General features: G+C 36.8%; 1 long non-coding RNA gene across 1 annotated transcript; it reads right to left on the reverse strand.

Annotated features, from left to right (window-relative positions):
- Positions 1 to 12,390: 12,390 nt before the first annotated feature.
- Positions 12,391 to 21,665, reverse strand: LOC123649491. The gene is made up of 4 exons (XR_006739019.1): positions 21,516 to 21,665; positions 16,785 to 16,878; positions 14,215 to 14,268; positions 12,391 to 12,864 (listed from the first exon to the last, which is right to left on the reverse strand). It is a non-coding gene; the product is annotated as an uncharacterized LOC123649491 (long non-coding RNA).

Raw genomic sequence — 21,665 nt, forward strand, 5'->3', positions numbered from 1 at the left:
TCCTTCTTAAAAGTTGAATATAGTACCCACCAAATTCAATTACTGAAGTTCTCATCCCTGTAATCCCTGATGTGACTTTATTCTGAAATAGACTAACTGCAAACGTGTAGCTAAGATGGAGGTCTTACTGGTGTAAGATGGACCTCTAATCCAGTATGATTGGTATCCTCATAAAAAGGGGAAATTTGGACACAGATGCACACATGGGGAAAATTTCATGGAAAGATAAAGGCAGAGATTTGAGTGATGAGTACATGCCAAGGAATGCAAAGATTGCCAGCAACCAGCAAAAGCTAGCAAAGAGGCAAAGAAAAGATTCCTCCCTATAGCCCTCATACAAAGCCAACCTTGCTGACACCTTCATTTCGGACTTTTAGTCACAAGGACTATGAGATAATGAATTGCTGGTGTTTGAGCCACTCAGTTTCTGACACTTTGTTAATGCAGCCCTGGAGACTCCTACAGCCCTATCTAATGGAATCTCATACACAGGCAATCTAATAATTTTCTAAAAGTTTTGGCTGCTAGTCACTTGGGTAGGAGGCAATGTCTGCTTCCTTCTGACTTGTTCTGACCTTTTTTATCTGATTATATCCACAGGGGAAATGGAGTTATATACAGAAGCTGACACTGCCAATACTTTAGAAACAGTGTCCAAGAAAGCCTATATTTAATATCTGTGTATATTTTTATATATTTATATGTCCATTTATATTTTATAAAGTGATGCACACACATATATATATAATTTCATCATACACTAGTGATATCAGTTCATATGCGTCAGAGCTGAAGAATTAAATTTCACATAATCAAATACTATGTGAATTCATATACTTACTTTTTCATTTAAATTAGCTACAATGTACATACAACTATTAAATTGATTAAACTCTAAGAAATTCTCATGTAATTTGGCTATTTAGAAACTGGTATTTCATTTTTCCCTAGAAGTGCGGTATGATATGGTAGAAATGAAATTATTGAGCCTGTTCAAAGAAGACTTAATGAATCAAGAATTTGGAAGTTTTCTTCACTGCTGGACCTCATCCCAATGTGTAACAGTCTTTTTTGGTGGCTGTACTTTTAAATTCAGCTTCAGTTTGTAGGTAGTCAGCTTTGTATTTCAATCTCATGTCCTCCTTCCTATGTACCTCATCACCTCTACTTTCATGCATCATGCTTGTCTTCCTGCCCTTGAGATCTGATCAAGTAGCTGAAGGCTGAGAAGACAAGGGCTCCATCTAATGTGATAGTGAGGTTCGGTTTAGGCACCAACCTCACACATTGACAGAGCTCTGGAGGATGAGAAACCAATCCAGCTTCCATTAGTTCTGTTCTTTTTTACTGAGTGCTTCCCTCTTCCCTGTCCACTGCAACCTTCTCCAGGCTTCAAACGGGATTTTCTCCTCTCCTGGCTCATTCTAGTAGGAGAGGGTGCATTAGAATGTAGAGTTTCATTCACGGGGAATTTGATTGTTTCCTAAGGAATTGGCTCCTAATAACTAAGGGTGACAAATATACTAACAAGAAGAACCAACTCTCCTGTGACCAGCTCCTCTTCATCCACCTCAATCAAGGAAAGATAGAAAGTTACTTCCAAATGCTACAGTGAGAAAATTTAGAAACAATGTCAAAAAAACACTCTGCCTGGCCATGTATGCTCCCCAGGGTAAATCTCACAAATGTCAATGTATTTCTTTAATTGTCTACTATTTATGTTGTGGATGCATGTTTGTGTATGCACATGTATTGATAGGAGTATGTCTGTATGTATATTTATTTATTTATGTATGTGCATAAGTGTGTATGTATGTACATATGTGCATATATCTCTATTTATCTTGTTGAACTCACGTTTGTTGTCGGCGTAAGTCAGAGGTTTCTTCTGTCAATTTGTTCGTTTTTGGACTACGAGATTATAAAGGAATAAGGTCAGAATCAAGACATCTTTGTAAATTTACTTTTTGGGATAAATAGTTACAGTTAGTTACTCTAGGCATAAACTGGGTGATTTTTAAATATTCATGTGTGTAGCACTAATTGAATCTAGAAGGTCATTTTTTAATAGAAACTATGAGGCTTTATGTGCTGGTAATAAATATCTTAGGCCTGTGAAATAGTAATGCTTCCAGATTTAAGTGAAGCTCTTTATTATTACCTTAGTCTCAATGTGTCATAGCCTCTCCTCCAGTCAGGGGCTCCAGCCAATATAAGAGTGGCTTGCAGTTTGGGACACCAGCCTTACATGATCACAGAGCTCTTGAGGGTGAGGAAAACATCCAAAGCTATTAGCTTTGTCTTTCCTACTTAGAGCCCTAATCCTCCATTTCCAATACATCTCTTCCTTGATGCCAGATAGGATTTCTCCTCACTTGTTCCTTGTTAAAGGTTGAATATAATACCAACACAATTCAATTATTGAAGTTCTCCTCCCTCTCATGGTGTGACCTCATTCTGAAATAGAGTAATTGCAAATATGTGTAGGTAAGATGGAGGTCCTACTCGGGTAAGGTGGGCCCTTAATCCAATATGATTGGTATCCTCATATAGCGGAGGGGGAAAATTGGAACACAGATGCACACACAGGAAAAATTTCATGGGAAGATGGAGGTACCGATCTGGTTGAAGAATCTACATGCCAAGGAATGCCAAAGATTGCCAGCAATCAGCAAAAGCTAGCAAGGAGGCATAGAACATATTCTTCCCCTTACAGCCCTCATAAAAGCCAACCCTGCCGACACCTTCATTTCAGACTTCCAGCGCCTAGGACTGTGAGATAATAAAGTTCTGCTGTTTAAGCTGCTCAGTTTCTGACACTTTGTTAATGCAGCCCTATAAAGCACTACAGCCCTGTCTAGTGGAGTCTCTTACACGGGCAATCTAATACTTTTTTAAAAGTTTTGGCTGCTAGTCTCTTGGGTAGGAGGCAGTGGTCTGTGTCCTGCTGACCTGTTCTGATCTCTTTTCTCTGACTAGATCCAGAAAGGAAGGGGTGTTACACACAGAATCTGACACTGCCAATGCTTTAGAAACAGTGTCCAAGAGAGTCTATCCTTAATATCTGTGTATATTTTTATATATTTATATGTATATATTTTAGAAAGTGCTTCACAAACACAGACACATACATATCTATAATAGCATCATACATTAGTGATACCCATTAATTTGGGTCAGAGCCAAAGAATTAAATTTTACAGAATCAAACACTAGGTGTACTCATAGTCTTATGTTTTCATTCAAATTAGCTACATATCTATACAACTAATGAATTGATTAAACTCTAAGAAATTCACATGTAATTTGACTATTTAGAAACTGGTATTTCATTTTTCTCTAGAAGTGAGGCATTATATGGTAGAAATGAAATTATTAAGCCTGTAAAAGCAGCCTTAATGAATCAAGATTTCAAAACTTTTTTTTACTGCTGAACCTAATCACCATTTCTAAAGGTCTTTTGTGGTGGCATTTATTTCAAGTTCAACTTCAGTGTGTATGTACCCTTTCCTATTCTCCCATCTGATGTCATGTTTCCTAAGTCCCTCCATCACTTGCACTTTCACCCATCATGCTTGCCTTTTCTTTTCCTCAGAGAAAGAACTGCAAATCAGAGACAGGGACAAAATCCAGTATGATGGTGATTGTGGGTTTGGGGCACCATCCTCACCTGGTAACAGAGGTCCGGAGCGTGAAGAATAGACCCAGGGTGTGTTATCCCCGTTCTTTTGTACTGAAGGTGGCAGAGCTCCATAGGGTGAGGGACAGATAAAGGGTCTATTAGCTCCTTTCTTTCTGCTGAGGGTTCCTGTGGGCCTTGTTCACTGATCCCTCCTTCTAGCTCCAAATAAGATTCTCTCCTTTCTTCAGCCAATCTAGTTTAAGTCTTACAGACAGGCATTCCCAAAATTTCCTAAGTATTTTGGCTGGTGGTTACTCAGGGTGTCAAAAGCACTAAGAGGAAGAAGCATTCCTCTTACGGCATGCTCCTCTTCCGGCCAAATCAATCCAAAAAGATAGAAAGGTACCTACGTATCCGACATTGAGATCACTTAGAAAGTTCCCTTCTATTCCTAATTTCCTGAGAGTTTTAATAATGAATGTGTGTTAGATTTTTTCAAATGCTTTTTCTGTATTTATTGGTATGATACCATTTTTCTTTAGCCTGTTGATGTGATAGATTACATAATTAATTTTCAAATGTTGCCTACCTAGGATAAATCTCACTTGGTTGTGGTATACATTTTTTTATACATTGTTGGATTCAATTTGCTAATATCCTGTTGAGAATTTTTGCTGGTATGCTCATGAAAGATATTGGTCTATAGTTTTCTTTTCATTTAATGTCTTTTTGAAGTGTTGGTATTAGGGTAATGTTGGCATCATAGAATGAATCAAGAAGTGTTCTCTGTGCTTCTATTTTCTATAATAGATTTTAGAGAACTAGTATTATTTCTTACTCAAATGTTTGGTAGAATTCACCAGTGAAACCATCTAAGCCTGGTGCCTATTTTGGAAGGTTATTAATTATTGATTCACTTTCTTTAATAAATATAGTTCCATTCAGATTGTCAATTGCTACTTCTGTGAGTTTTGGTAATTTGTATGTTTTTAAGAATTGATCCATCTCATATAAATTATCAAATTTGTGGACATAGAGTTGTTCATAATATTCCTTTATAATCATTTTCATGTGCATGTGAACAGTCATGATGACCCTTCTGTAATTTGTGATATTAGTAATTTTTGACATCTCTCTTTTGCTCCTGGTTAGCCTGGCTGGAAGTTTATCAATTTCATTGATCTTTTCAAAGAAATATCTATTGGTTTTATTAAGTTTTCTCTACTGTTTTCATGTGTTCAATGTAATTGATTTCTGCTGTAATTTTTATTATTTCTTTTCTTCTGCTTTTTAAAGATTTATATTGCTCTTCTTTCTCTAGTTTCCTAATGTGTAAGCTGAGATTATTGATTTGAGATCTTTTTTATTTTCTAATATATGCATCTAATGCTATAAGTTTACCTTGAAACACTGCTTTTACTGAATCTCACAAATTTTGATAAGTTGTACTTTCATTTTCATTTTCATTTAATTCAAAATATTTTAAATTTTTTCTTAAGACTTCTACTTTGACCCAAGTGTTAATGAGATGTGTGCTTTAATCTCCAAGTATTTTGGGATTTTCTAGCTATCTTTCTGTTACTAATTTGTAGTTTAATTTCTCTGTGGTCTGAGAGCACACTTTGTACGTCTGTTCTTTCAAATTTGGTAAGGTGTGTTTTACGGTGGAGAATATGACCTATCTTCATGAGCGTTTCATGTGAGCTTGAGAAAAATGTGTATTCTGCTATCACTGAATGAATTATTCTACAAATGTCAAGTAGATCCAACTGATTGACGGTGCTGTTCAGTTCCACTATATCCTTACTGCTTTTCTGGCTAGTGGATCTATAAATTACAAATAGAGGATGTTCATATCTCCAACTATAATAATGGACATGCTATTTCTCCTTACAGTTCTATCAGTTTTTGCCTAACACATTTTCATGCATTGTTTTCAGGTACCTATACATTAAGGATTCTTATATTTTCATAAGAAATTGACTCCCTTATTATTATTAATAATTAATGCTTCTTGTTATACCTGATAATTTTCCTTACTCTGAAGTCTGCTTTGTGGGAAATAAATATAACCACTCCTTATTTTTTTAAAATTAGTGTTAGCCTGGTATATTTTTCTCTATTATTTTACTTTTGATCTACTTGTGTCTTTATATTTAAAGTGGATTTCTTATAGAGAACATATAGGTGGATCTTGTTTTGTTATCAACTCTGAAAGTCTCTGTTCTTTTTCAATTTTTTTTATTTCAGCATATTATGGGGGTACAAATGTTTAGATTATGTGTATGGCCTTTGCCCTACCCGAGTCAGAGTTTCAAGCATGTTCATCTCCCACACAGTACACACCCCATCCATTAGGTGTATATATACCCATCCCCTCCCCTCCATCTGCCTGACACCCAATGATTGTTATTTCTATATGTGCATTTAAATGTTGATCAGTTAATACCAATTTGATGGTGAGTACATGTGGTGCTTGTTTTTCCATTCTTGTGATAGTTTACCTAGTAGAATGGGTTTCAGCTCTATCCAGGGTAATACAAGAGGTACTTTATCACCATTGTTTTTTGTGGCTGAGTAGAACTCCATGGTATACATATATAACATATTTTATTAATCCACTCACGTATTGATGGGCACTTGGGTTGTTTCCACATCTTTGCAATTATGAATTGTGCTGCTATAAACATTCTAGTGCAGATGTCTTTTTTATAGAATGTCTTTTGTTCTTTTGGGTAGATGCCCAGTAATGGGATTGCTGGATCAAATGTAGTTCTATTTGTAGCTCTTTGAAGTATCTCCGTATTACTTTCCACAGAGGTTGTACTAGTTTGCAGTCCCACCAGTAGTGTATGAGTGTTCCTATCTCTCCACATCCACGCCAACATTTATTGTTTTGGGACTTTTTGATAAAGGCCATTCTCACTGGAGATCAGTAATATCTCTTTGTGGTTTTGATTTGCATTTCCCTGATGATTAGAGATGAGGAACATCTTTTCATATGTTTGTTGGCCATTAGTCTATCTTCTTTTGAAAAGTTTCTGTTCATGTCCTTTGCCCACTTTCTGATAGGGTTGTTTAATTTTTTCTTGCTGATTTTCCTGAGTTCTATATAGATTCTACTCATCAGCCCTTTATCAGATGTGTAACATGCGAATATTTTCCCCCATTCTGTAGGTTGTCTGGTGACAGTTTCCTTGGCTGTGCAGAACCTGAAAGTCTCTGTTCTTAATCGATATATTAGAGCATTCACATTTAAAGTGACTATTGATATAATTGGATCAATAGAATATTTTTTCCTTTTCTCCCACTTCATTTTAAAAAAGATATTTGGCCATGTAACCAAAAATCAAGACTCCTGTCTGCCCAAACCACTGGCTTGTGTAATCTCTCAACAACTTAATTTCCTTATCTGTAAATTAAGACACATACAAAACACACTTTGCATTTGTCAACCTCATCAAATCATGCTGAATATTCACCATTTCATAAATAGTGGTTTTTAGACAACCTTCTCTCTTCATCAAATGATGTGCCATAAAAATCAGTATGTGACAACAATATAAACTGATATATATCTTTAATTTCAAAAACACAGACATTCTCATCAAAGTAATATACGCCAACGATGCCCTGAGAAATTGTGGATTCCCTTTAAGATGACAAATAATACAGCATGCTGCATCACCCTCCCAAAACCACAGAATTGGAGCAGAGGAATGGATCCCAAGAAATAACAACAACTCTCCTTCCTAGGAGATGCAGAGGAGTGAGAGCTGTGCCTTAACTGATGGACACTCCAGGCAGTCTTGAGGGGGTAAGTTGGAGGAATGCTTTCAAGTTTCTGTTCTTGCCTTCCTCTGGAGTTGGTTGGGGACCATCACTGCCTTTCTCAATAGAAACCAGCAGCAAATACCCAGGTTTAGTTAGGGTAACATTAGGGTATCATTAGTTCAGCTGATGAAAATAGGGAAGGGATGAAGGACAGTCCTTGGGCCTTCACTCCTCCATCACTTACATCTCCAAAGCCCAGGTTACAACCTAGGAGATTGTCTTCTCCACTGCTGCTTTGCCTAGGAGTTTAAAGGTGTTTTTCTTGTTAAATTTGTCATGAGGACGCTTCCATATTTGAGTCCTTACCATAGCTAACTGCAACCTAACTTAGTGTGTAAACTAACTGAAAGCCTAACTTAGGAGTGTATTCTTACAACAAATAGCTGAGTCTCAGTCAATTTCTGCAGCTGAGCTTCAGGCAATTACAGGCGGCCAACTGGTTCAAATAAAGCAATAGTCTAGCTATAACCAATTAAGCTGTCTCTGTACCTCACTTCCATTTTCTGTCCATATATGCTGCTTGACCATGTTGCAAGCTGGAGTTCTTAGAATTTGTTCTGGTTCTGAGGGCTGCCCAATTCATGAATCATTCTTTGCATAGTTAAGCTCTGTTAAATTTAACTTGTCTAAGGTTTTTCTTTTTAATAACCCAGAGGAGTTGTCTGGTCACAGTGTTTCCTGGTTCCTGAGACTCTCTGCTCTGGAGCTCATCACCTTCCCTCATGTTGAAAATACTGAGAAAGACACAAGTTTAAGTCCTAGCTTTGAACAAGGGTGGCTACATAACTCCTCACCCAAAGTAGGACACTTTTGAAAGTGAAAAGGAGGCACTATTAATATGCCTCAAGGCTTTTAATAATCAAGCTTGCAAAGGTCGCCGATAAAGAAAAGATCCTAAGGGAAGTAAGAAAAAAGAAAAAAATAATATATTAACGAGCTCCAATACATCTGGCAGCAGACTTCTCAGTGGAAACCTTGTAAGTCAGGAGAGAGTGGCATGACATATTCAAAGTGCTGAAAGAAAAAATCTTAACCCAATAATATTATATCCTGCAAAAATAGCCTACAAACATGCATGAGAAATACTTTCCCAGACACAAAAGCTGAGGGATTTCATCAACACCAGACCTGTCCGACAAGAAATGCTAAAAGGAGATCTTAATAGGAAAGAAAAGGACATTAATGAACAAAAGGAAAGAATCTGAAGATACGAAACTCACTAGTAACAGTAAGTACACAAATACAGAACATTCTTACCGTAATTGTGATGTATAAACCACTTATGTTTTGAGTAGGAAGACTAAAAGACAGACTTATCAAAAATAATTACTATAACTTTTTGAAAGATAGTATAAAAAATAGAGATGGAAACAATAAAAACCTAAAAAGCAGGGGGGATGGAATTAAACTGTAGAATTTCTTTTAGATTTTTATTTGCTTATTTATTTGTTTATAAACAAAGTTGTCATATATTTAAAATAATTACTTATAAAGTGTTTGTGGTAAGCCTCATGATAACCTCAAATCAAAAAATCTACAACGAATACACAAAAAATAAAAAGCAAGAAATTGGCCAGGTGCAGTGGGTCATGCCTATAATCCTAACACTCTGGAAGGCCCAGGCAGGAGGATCATTTGAAGTCAGAAGTTTGAGACCAGCCTGAGTAAGAGTGAGACCCTGTCTCTACAAAAAATAGAAAAAATAGCCAGGTGTGGTGGTATGTGCTTGTAGTCTCAGCTACTCAGGAGGCTAAGGCAAGAGGATTGCTTGAGCCCAGGAGTTGGAGGTTACAGTGAGCTATGATGATGCACTGCACTCTAGCTGGGGCAACAGAGTGAGATTCTGTCTCAAAAATAAGTAAATAAATAAATAAGCAAGAAATTAAAACAGACCACCACAGAAAATCACTTTTAACAAAGGAAGACAGGAAGGAAGGAAGAAACAAAGAGAGGACCACAAAACAACCAGAAATCAAATAACAATATAGCAGTCCTTACCTATCATCAATAACATCGAATGTGAATGGACTAAACTCTCCAATCAAAAGACAAAGAGTGGCTGAATGGATAAAAAAACAAGACCCAACTATATGTTGTCTACAAGAAACCCATTTCACCTATAAAGATACACATAGACTGAAAATAAAGGGATGGAAAAAGATATTCTATGCAAATGGAAATAAAAAAAGAGCAGGAATAGTATACTTCTATCAGATAAAATAGGTTTCAAGACAAAAACTATTATAAAAAGAGACAAAGAAGATCATTATATACTATAAAGGAGTCAATTTAGTAAAAGGATATAACAATTCTAAATATATCTGTACCTAACACTGGAGCACCCAGATATATAAAGCAAATATTATCAGAGCTAAAGAAAGATATAGACTCCAATACAGTAAATGTTGGAGACTTGAACACTCCATTCTGAGCATTGGACAGATCACCCGGACAGAAAATCAACAAAGAAACATTCGACTTAATCTGTACTATAGACCAAATAGACATAACAGATATTTACAGAACATTTCATTGAAAAGCTGCAAAATACATGTTCTTCTTCTTAGCTCATGGATCATTCTCAAGGATAGACCATATGTTAGGCCACAAAATAAGTCTGAAAAAATTCAAAAAATTAAAATCATATCAAGTATTTTCTCTGACCACTCTGACCATAAAACTAGAAATCAATAATAAAAGGAACATTGGAAACCATATAAGCCCATGAAACCGAACTTTAAAAACCTAGAAATGAGTTCAAATAGAAAAAACTAGTTGTTCTACAGCAAATTCTAAGCTAGAACACCACTGGGCACTGCACAATTTTGTCCCAGATTTGTTTTAATTTCTTCTACTGATATTGTGGGAGTCAAAACTTCAAGACAGGTGTAATAAAACCTACTAGAAGTACAGAACTGTTTCGTTTTTGTTGTAATATATTCTAAATAAGTTACTTGAGAATTAAATATTGACCAATGCTTTACTTGGAATTCTCTTGCTTGACAGGCAACATAAATATGTGCTATCCCCTCACAAAATGCCACAATCACCATTAATGGGAAAGAAAACTCCATGCTGTGACGTCACCCTCAGTTCATAGAAGATGTCACACTCAAAAACTAAGACCTCACCAGTCTGGTGAGAATCCACACAAAGATAGGAATAGTCAGCGGCACAAGTAACTGACTATAGATGATCTGTAAATGAATGATGGCTGGGACTCAAGGGACCAGCAAGTCTCCTGGTCTCAGCCAGTTGACTAAAAATGTCAGATCATCTGGATCTAATTTATGGTGATATGAAGGCTCTAACGTTATGAAAGGGATAGAGCCTACATAGAGTAAGAGAAGAGGTCTCAAAGATGTCACATTGGCCGCTATACCATGAGCTTTGACCAGACTGACAGAGGTTTTCCGGACCAGTTGGGACGTGGTCCTTGAAATCACCCAACTGCCCTTATCCTGACTATCCTCCTCAACGTATCTTGATAGGATGTTCTAAGAAGATATTTATTCTGGGAAGAGAATGTGGTTACCAACTATTATGAACATTCTGTCCCCTTCCAACTATATATCAGACGCAAATTCATAAACCGGGATTCCAATGTGTCAATTTGTCTTGCAAATTTGGTTAACATGAGTTAGTGTGCCTGGAAACATGAACGTGCCAAGCTGCATAGCAGATACTCAACACAGTGCCCATCAACATATAACTCTGGGAAACTTATTTGTGTCATCAGTCAATCAGACTGATTTCTCTACCATCTCTCAACCACATGGAGATTTGAACCATGAAATAGTGGAATATTTAGTTGAGGAGATACTTGATCTGAAAGTGGTATTCAAATTCCTCATCTAACCTTTACAAAGGCATGAAATTACTTTCCATCATCTCATATAAAAGATTTCATAATATATTAAGAGTTTGCATTTAGATTGTCTTTTAAAAGAGTCTCATAAATAGTCGTGGCAATAAGTAAGAAAATGAATTCTGAGATTTTAGAGCAAATAGACATTTTAATTTCATACTTACTTTTTGTTAACTAAATCATCTCTCTCACACTTTAGATATCTCTAAAAGTAAGTGTTAGTCTATTAGGTCCTCCTAGTCATAACTGAAATGTCTGGAGATCCCATTTTTGCATCATCATCATATGCCTCACTTTTAAACATTTTTTGCACACATGCCTATAAAACTTCAAATCTGCAAGTGATGAATGAATAGACAAACTTCACAGGAAACCCTTTGACAAGACATGTCACAAACATATCAGCATTTGTTCTTGCAGCATCCTTGGGTCATATTAAAGGTATCATTGAACAAGCATTTCCTAAAGTGTATCTAATGGAACACTAGTTTGGGAAGCTATTAATAGGGAATAGTAACAATAATGCCACTTACTGTGCTTTACTGAAATGTAGAAAATGAATTCAAAATATAGGAGAAGATATGTTGGTTAGTATATTTATAATCTTAAGAGAACTTTCTGAGTACAACCCAAAAGGAATTAGTCATAAAGAAAACTACTAACTATATTTGACTACATGAAGCTTATAAATTTCCATGTAATGAAAAGCAAGACAACCTGGGAAAAATTACTTGTGCTACATAAAATATAAAAAGGATTGATATACTTAATGAGTCACTTTTCAATCCAATGACAAAGTTAAATATTCCAATTTTAAATAAGCATATCTAGTTTGCAAATGATGAATTCCTATTTTACTATAATGAAGTTTTTTTGTGTTATTTAGGGTTTTAGCATTAAACATATTTATAAAGCTTTAGTTTTCAAAGCACTTTCACATATATTATTTTACTTTTATTAATTTTTTATATAATACTCAGTACATAGATACCTCAAATAGCATTATTATTACCAGTTACAGATGAATAATCTAAAGTTGAAAGCTGTTTCAAGACTTGCTGAGTGTCAAGTGAATATGAGATGTCAAAGCCAAGCACTGATTCCAGCTTTCACTCCAAATCCAAGACTATATCCTGGTCTAAAATACCAGTGTTTGTCACAGGGACTACTGCTTATCCTCCAAAGAAAAACCTTTCTTTTGTTCAGAGTGTGGTAAGAAGGAAATGCTTGCCTTGCCCAAATTATCCAAATTTTGCCCCAACCCTGGCAGCCCCATTGCAGAAAATGTACAGCTAATGTGCAGACATACTATTTAGTTAAGTGGCAGAGTGAACTCTTCATTGACGGCCCATGATCAAAAAAATTCTAGAAAATGGAAATTGACGGTAATTTGAAGAACTGTTTGTATTCATCTGTTGCCTCCTTTGTTTCCCATGTAATCTTTGTTCAGACATCAACAAACTGCAAGAGTAACCAGTTAATTTCCTCTTTGGTAGTACTCTCTCTCCAACATTGACAAAGCTGGTCAGTGGGTATGTAACTGTGCAGGAAAGAGGCAGAAGAAAAAAAAAATCTCCTGAATATTTCTGCAGTTCAGACACAAGCAATTTTAAGAATGTATTGTTTCATTACAACGAGTCCATGGTAAAATGCGTTCAGATCAGCGCAATAGGAACTACTACAGGTGAGATTACTTATAAACAAATCAAAATTAATAAAATTTCAGTGACCATGAAGAAGGCTTTAGTCAGCAAAACATGTTTGCTTTTATCAGTCCCATTTGCTCATAGACAAAGTCTACAAAACTGGGAATCAGGCAATATCCAGGGATAATGAGCAAGAACTACACTGAAGAGTAAGTAGCATTCTGTATTCCTCTGTTAAAAACTTTCAGTAAAGTTACTCTCTTCTAAGGTTGTCACATTTTAAAGCTAAAAGAACATTTATTTCCATATAAATGGATTTTTTTTTTCAAATGTGGCACTTGTCTGCAAATTCAATTAGAATCATTATTATGGCCAGGCGCGGTGGCTCACGCCTGTAATCCTAGCACTCTGGGAGGCCGAGGCGGGCAGATCGTTTGAGCTCAGGAGTTCGAGACCAGCCTGAGCAAGAGCGAGACCCCATCTCTACTAAAAATAGAAAGAAATGAGCTGGACAACTAAAAATATATACTAAAAAAATATATTAGCCAGGTATGGTGGCGCATGCATGTAGTCCCAGCTACTCGGGAGGCTGAGGCAGGAGGATTGCTTGAGCCCAGGAGTTTGAGGTTGCTGTGAGCTAGGCTCATGCCATGGCACTCTAGCCTGGGCAACACAGTGAGACTCTGTCTCAAAAAAAAAAAAAATCATTATTATGCACTGTCCCTCTCATACATTTTGATATCTTTCCATAGTTTCCTTTTTCCTTCTTACCTCAGCACTATCTCTGTCTTCCTAACGATCCATCAATGGATCTCTCCCTCTCACCTTCAAACTGACTGACTCATATGAAGCAAGATAGTCAATATCTTCATCAACATCATTGAGCCTGGGGAGTTCTATTTTACTTTAAATATCAACAAATACAAAAACATATAATTAGAGATTTGCCACTTGAAGCCATGATGTGATCAATTTATTTGAACAGTAAAATTCTTTGAATCTAAAAGATACAGTAAACATGACTTAGCTCACTGGAAGACATAAATTTTTAGATAAAATTTCAGAATCGGTATCCTGAAAACTATTTTCCCATGGAAAATTCTGAAACTGAATTTCACCAACCTTAATTGCCTCCAAATCTCTTTCTCTTTCACCCTCTCTTTCCATACCTATATATGAAGGTAAGTGTGTGTGTGTGTGTATGTGTGTGTGTGTGTGTGTATGTATATATAAAAAGGCATCACCTTTCATTATGGGTTCCATCAAAGCTTTCTGACGTCAATGTATCGGGATGAGTTCTAAAGGATAGAAATGTACATAGTAAATAACAACACAAATTCATATACTTACTTATTTCGGCTCAAATTGGCTATAATTATTCTACAAATTACACATTTGTTGGCCCTAAAGCAATTCTCATGTTAATCAGTTATTTGGAACCTAATATTTCATTTTTCCCTAGAAATAAGTCCATCTAGGACTTATTGATGCTGTCAATACCTTTTACCACTCATTTCAGTCAAGTCAACTAACCTGTTGTCATTGTTGCCGGAGTTTATTTTAGAGGCTGTTAAATCATCTAAAACTCTGGTAAAGAGTAACAATCATATACCCTAAAATAAGAGTTAGGTATTTTGGAAGTTAATCAGGATTTTCTTCCTGATAGCATTCCATAACATAAAATGTAAAATCATAAGGAATTGTGATGGGAACCATAGAAACAGTTTGAGGGTGCAGCACTGGGACTTCTGTGACAGCCTCTGAGCTGTGTGTGGGTGTTTTGTGTACATTCACTTGAAAGAAAAGGAAGAAAGGAAAGAAGGAAAGAAGACAGGCAGGCATAGCATTCAGGATTACACCCCCTTTCTTCTTCCTCATTTTGTTTACCATTCAGGCCACTCTGGAATCAATTTATTTATTTATTTATTTATTTATTTATTTTATTTATTTATTTTTTTTGAGACAGAGTCTCACTCTATTCCCCGGGCTAGAGTGCCGTGGCGTCAGCCTAGCTCACAGCAACCTCAAACTCCTGGGCTCAGGTGATCCTTCTGCCTCAGCCTCCCGAGTAGCTGGGACTACAGGCATGCACCACTATGCCCGGCTAATTATTTTTTTGTATATATTTTAGTTGTTTGGCTAATTTTTTTCTATTTTTTTTTTTTTTTTTTTTAGTAGAGATGGGGTCTTGCTCTTGCTCGGGCTGGCTCAAACAATCCGCCCACCTCGGCCTCCCAGAGTGCTAGGATTACAGGCATGAGCCACCACGCCCGGCCTGGAATCAATTTTGAAAATGTGAGCAAGACCTGAGAGTGCAGGGATGGGGAGTTGGATCCAGGTACTGAGTTCTAAAAGGATACAGAAAAAAGAAAGAAAATTCCAGAAAAATGAATATTCCAATATCAAGGGCTGTTTTCTGGTCGTCATTGGTAGGAAAGAAACAAGTAAATGTTTCATTAAGCCAGCATTTCCTAAAGTATATATAATGGAACACTAGTTTGGGAGACATTAGCAGGAATTAACAATAATAATAGCACATATGTGCTAGAGGCTATTTTAAATGCTTTACACATAATAATTCACTAACTCTCACAATAATCCTATGGGGTCTGTAGTATTATTATCTCCATCTCACAGATGAGAGAAATGAATCAGACAGGGGGAGTAACTTGCCCACTGTCACCAGCCTGGGGTGAGGCAGACCTCATTTGAATCTGACTTAAGAATCCATGATGTTACCATAACACTTTCCTAACTTTTCAAATATTTTAGTAAATTTCAGAAATTGATTGCACACATTTCTTTGCTGTTGATAAATGCAGGGACTCTCTAGGAGGGAACCAGGTTATGCCGAGGTTCCTAAACTTATTTGACCACAGAACCTCTTTCTCACAGTGGAAATGTGTGAGAAACACATTTTGGAAACATGTATTAAATGGTATTTCTTTATGTCTTTAAGTTCTTCCCTATAAGCCAGTTTTGGACTCTGATCAATGGCTTAAAACTCTAAGCACAGATAGACATTAATATTATATTATTCTTCCAGCCTGTTTGTAAAGAAGGGCTGGAGTTCAGATTATCAAATCCCCTTGGCCTTGGCTGAGGATCCATGGAAAGGAACCTTTCAAGTTCTAGGTGGGAGTTCTGATGACCTTGAAGAATAGCTCATGGAAGTCCATCTAGGACTTAGGAAAAAAGAGTACCTTTTACAAAAAGAAAGGCATTTATAGTATCTGCTGTTTTTCAACAGGAAGATCAACTGGATTGACTATGCACTAATAAATCATACCAGGGAAAAATATTCATACCACCAAAAAGGTAAGAATTTGAGTTTCTGATATAGCCTTATAGAATGATTACAGGATTATCTTCACTGTGGTAATTAACAATGTTTCAGGTGCTAATCAAGGTGGGGCAACTGAAGCCCTTGTGGAGACCATCTCAGTGGACTGACTTCCTAAGCAGAACACTAGCTCACCATCACTGAACAGAGCAGCCTCCATTAGGGCAACCAGCTGCCTCTTTAGGAAAAGCTTAAAGTGACTGGCATATGCATATTATCACACTGCCTACAAAGTAGTATTTTAAGGAAAACACAGGCATAGAATGAGGTCTTTAAATTATGAGTTTGCCAAATTTCACTTGCATACAGTTAACGGTTATTATGAAAAAAGGTACACAAGTATTCCCTAGTCCATTAAGCAAGGCTAAGAATTATGTTTAAAGTCAGTACAATTCATGTAGCCAAAAGACATTTGTACCCCTGTAATATTCTGGAAAAAACAATTCAGTACATTTGGGTCATATGACTTACTTATTTCTCATGCAGCATGCTAAAGAGAGATATAAACGATTCTTCTTTAAACTTTGCATATTGCCTTTGTGGTTGAATTCAACCCCCAATTAATCTAAGAAAAGGAAAAGCACATATGAATTTTATATTCAAATTAGAAATAAAGTCATATATAGAAATTATTAAGAATAGATCACATTTCTAAAGTCTTGATTCCACAAATCTGCAATATTGTGCCATTTTATCAATCCTGTGAAACATACATCCTATATTTGCCCTTGGTATCTTAGTTCCAGAAACAGAGGAAATAGACGAATACATTTTTTTGAATGTTCAATAAAATTTAAGTTTAGCTCAAGTATAAGACACTTTAAAGTTTTTCCACTTGCTACAAAGGACCCAGAAAGTGAAACAAAATCCATTTCAAGCCATTTTTATGTCATCATAGTAATTTATAATATTTCTATACTGAAATATTCTGTAGAATAAATCAAAGGAGTGAGAAAGAAGAGATGTGCCCCTCAACATTTGACAGAGTGGATTTATGTCATGCAAGAAAATTGGAAGTCACTGGAAAATAAAGACACTGCCAAGTACATTGCCAAGTTAATAAGTAATAACATGATATCTACACTGAGGCAGCCACCAATGTGCCACAAACCCCTAAACTCTTGTCAAGGAGAGAAAAATGAAAACAAATAAAAAAATACTTCTCTTTAAAAAAAATATATAAATAGACCAATTTGGGCATAAATGTTGATTTTGCGTCTTGGGCCAAGGGCAGACACGAGTAAAGGCTATCACTTTGAGGGGTAGTAGCTCATGTGCAGTGGGGTGGAAATCCCAAAGCTCTCAGGCTACTGTCTCGTGCTCCAGAGATGTGGCCCAGGCACATCTTTGGATGTGAACCAGGGCAGTCCCAAGGCAGAGCCAGATTTCTGGGAGTCCCTCCTGCCTGCAAGCCCTAGACCTGCTTATGTGTAGGCAGGACTACTTTTGCTGGGGCCACTGCAGCTGCAAAGGAGCTGATGGCAGCAGGGTGGTGGGATAAAGACAGTCTCAGGTCTTGTGACTTGGGTACAGCTTTCTCTAAGAGGGAGTGAATTTTAAGATTCTGTTAGCAATTTCCTCTCCTGCTACCTTTCAGGATAATAGCTTTTCCCTTTTTTATTTTTAATTTCCCCAAACCAAGCTTAAGTTAAATCTTCATCCAATTCCTGGCCAGCAACAAAGTTGCTGCTACTTGGCCCTACATCCACTAGTTGTCCCCTACTCCCCAAGGATGAGGGGACTCTGGGAGGTCCCTGGAAGGGGAGAGGGATGTTAATCAGTGCTCCTCCCAGCTGGTCACAGGCAAATCTTTCTGTCTATGGGCCCCAGAAACCTCCATCCAGCCCCGCCCACCCCCTCATACCCCCATTCCTCTTAAATTTTACATTCTTTTAATTTTATTGGTGAGGATGAGAGAGCAATATTAGCTGAAATAGAGGACAGAGGATGGGATGGAACCCCCTTGCTCAGAGACCCTAACCCTTAAGTCCTACCTGGTGCTCAGAGCAAGCCAGTACTGGAATAAGAACTCTGTGTCCATGGTAACCCCAAACAGAATCCTGGTGGTCTCGAGATTATTACACAGTGGAGAATAGAATGAACTTGGTCTAAGACGGCCGAGATTTAAAAGTAGACACTATCTTCCTTAAAGATTGAGGTGGGGGTTTGTGGCAAGGTTGTACCAAGATCAAAGACCATGGGATAATAATCTCAGAGCTGAGACTGTCTCCCCAGTTATTTTTTTTTTTTGTATGTAATGGAGAGGATTATTCTTATTTATTCTGACGAAGAAGCTTATATTGAGCATTTGGCTGCTTTTGTGGGTTGTAGAGAATGACCAAATTTTACTAAAATAAACAAAATCAATAGTCAGGACTTGGGGGAAATTTCTCTTTTACTCAAGCTATCATTTCAGTAGGATAGGAAGGAAACAATCAAATAGTTACAAATTTAAAATATATTCATATTCTTGGTTGAGTAAACATGAAAGGTGAAAACAAATGCCAAACAAATAAAAGAAAGCTTTTAAAATGTAGATGAAGCATTAGAAATTTCTGTATGGAAATTACAATACAAAAATTACCACAAAAAGAGGAATAAGTAGGGAAAGATCAGTTTGCCAGTATGTGTTGGTACATGATCTGATGCCAAAGTAAATGGTCACAGTTGAAGACACATAAAAAATATTAAACTCAAAGTAAATGGTCACAGTTGAAGACACAGAAAAAAGATTAAGCTCATTTTTATTTAGTATTTCTGTAAAGCACTTTGCAAGATTCAAAAATGAACAAAACATGCTCACTGACTTCAGTGTCAGGTTGATGACCTTAAGACCAGATCTGAAGACATGGAGAGCAGCTTTTGGATGGTGGTTGCTTTCCCAATGGGTGATAAGCTATTGAGGAATAAATAATGAGTAGTTTGGGGCTGGTAGAGTATTAAGGAATAAAGTCAATTGCTGTGGCACATACAAGATAGCTGCTGAGTTTTTGAAGTAGTATTTATTGAGATCCTCTGTATGACATGTTCAATGGGATGTGTGACAGTGCTAAAGAAAAACACTTAAGATAATGTTGCTTTCACCTGAGCACTTTGAGCTGGACAAAGTTTCTTCTTGTACAACACTAACTGGTGCAACCAGTGTGTGCTACAGCTCATGGCAGAGGCCCCAAATCTCCATCTTCACATATACTAGGTACTTGTGACCAATGTGCCTCCAAGTTATATGCAGGATTTATTTTTTATTTATTTATTTATTTTTTTTTTGAGACAGAGTCTCGCTCTGTTGCCTGGGCCAGAGTGAGTGCCATGGCGTCAGCCTAGCAACCTCAAACTCCTGGGCTTAAGCGATCCTACTGCCTCAGCCTCCCGAGTAGCTGGGACTACAGGCATGAGCCACCATGCCTGGCTAATTTTTTCTATATAGATTTTTAGTTGGCCAGATAATTTCTTTCTATTTTTAGTAGAGACAGGGTCTCACCCTTGCTCAGGCTGGTCTCGAACTCCTGACCTCAAGCGATCCACCCTCCTCGGCCTCCCAGAGTGCTAGGATTACAGGCGTGAGCCACCGTGCCCGGCCTATATGCAGGATTTAGCTAACAGTGCTGTGGAATCTGCAATTTAGAGCTTCATCATTGTGTGAGACGGTCTCTATTTGCTGCTCTGAACCCATTTTCCACATTTTTCCACTCTGTCTGGGGAAGCTCACCTTTATAAACTTTATCAACAATCTCCTTTGCCCTCTTTTCTACACTTGGGTTGCGCCAATGCGAGGCCTTGATAGGAAGTCAGAGGATGGGACAGAGTACAGTAAAGGTATTTAAACCCTATGTACTCCATCAGCTACAGTTTGACAGTAGCTGTGTCAGATTTATCCCTAAGGATTTCATACTTTTTGATGCTATTATAAATGGTACTGTAAGATTTTCTTAAAATTTTATCCCATAAATTCTGACATGTTCTGTTTTCATTTTCATTCAGGTCAAAATACTTTCTAATTGCCCTTTTGATTTCATCTTTTATTCTTGTATTAATTATAAATATTTGATTTTCTTTCCAAATGTTTGGGGATTTTCCAGAGATCTTTTGTTATTGATTTCTAATTTAATTCCATGGTGACCACAGAACATGCTTTGTATGACTGGAATCCTTTTAAATTTATCGGGACTTGTTTTATGACCCAGTGTATGGTCTGTCTTGGCAAATATTCCACATGCATTTGAAAAGAGTTTGTATTCTGCTGCTGTTGAAAGGAATGTTCTATAAGTGTGAAAGATTTGTACAATAAGAGAAATTAAAGAAAACATAAATAAATGGATAACTATATGGGTTCATGGGTTGAAAGACTCAACAGAGTTAAGATGTCAAATCTCCTGGAAACAATCTATAGATTCCATGCAATCCCAATCAAAACTCCCAGTAGGCTTTAGAAATTTGTTTGGTAGAAATTGACAAGTTGATTCTAAAATTCTAATCCAAAAAACTAGAATAAACAAAACAACTTTGAAAAACAAGGAACTCAGACAACTCAACAGTAAAAAAACCAAATAATCCCATGAAAAAGTAGGCATAGGACATGAATAGACATTTCTCAAAAAAATAAATAAATAAATAAATGACCAACAGGTATATGAAAAAATGTGCAACATAACTAATCATCAGGGAAATGCAAATCAAAACCACAATGAGATATCATCTTACCCCAGTTAAAATAGCTATTATTAAGACAAAAAAAAAAAAACAGATGTTGGCAAAGATGTGAAGAAAAAGGAACTCTTTTACACTGTTGGTGGGAATGTAGATTGGTACTGCCACTATGGAAAACATTATGGAGATTTCTCAAAAACTAAAAATAGACCTACCATACAATCTGGCAAACCCACTACTGGATATTTATTCAAAGGAAAGAAAATCAGTGTATCAAAGGGATATCTGCACCCTCATGTTTACTACAGCACTATTCACAACAACAAAGATATAGAATCAACCTAAGTGTCCATCAACAGACAAATGGATAAAGAAAATGTGGTATACACACACACACATACACACACACACACACACACACTCACACACACTGGAATACTTTTGCCCATAAAAAAGACTGAAATCCTGTCATTTGCAGCAACATGGATAGAACTGGAAGTCATTAAGTGAAGTAGGCCAGGCACAGAAAGACAAAAATCTCATGTACTCACTCACATGTTGATCTCATGGAGGTGCAGAGTAGAATGATAGATACCAGAGGCTGGGCAGGGTGTGCCTGGACAGGGTAGGAATGAAGAAAGATTGGTTAATGGGTATGAACAGATGGTTAGATCAAAGGAATAAGTTCTAATGTTTGATATTGGA

Source organism: Lemur catta, chromosome 13 (genome assembly GCF_020740605.2).
Source record: "Lemur catta isolate mLemCat1 chromosome 13, mLemCat1.pri, whole genome shotgun sequence".
NCBI classification, from domain to species: Eukaryota; Metazoa; Chordata; class Mammalia; order Primates; family Lemuridae; genus Lemur; species Lemur catta.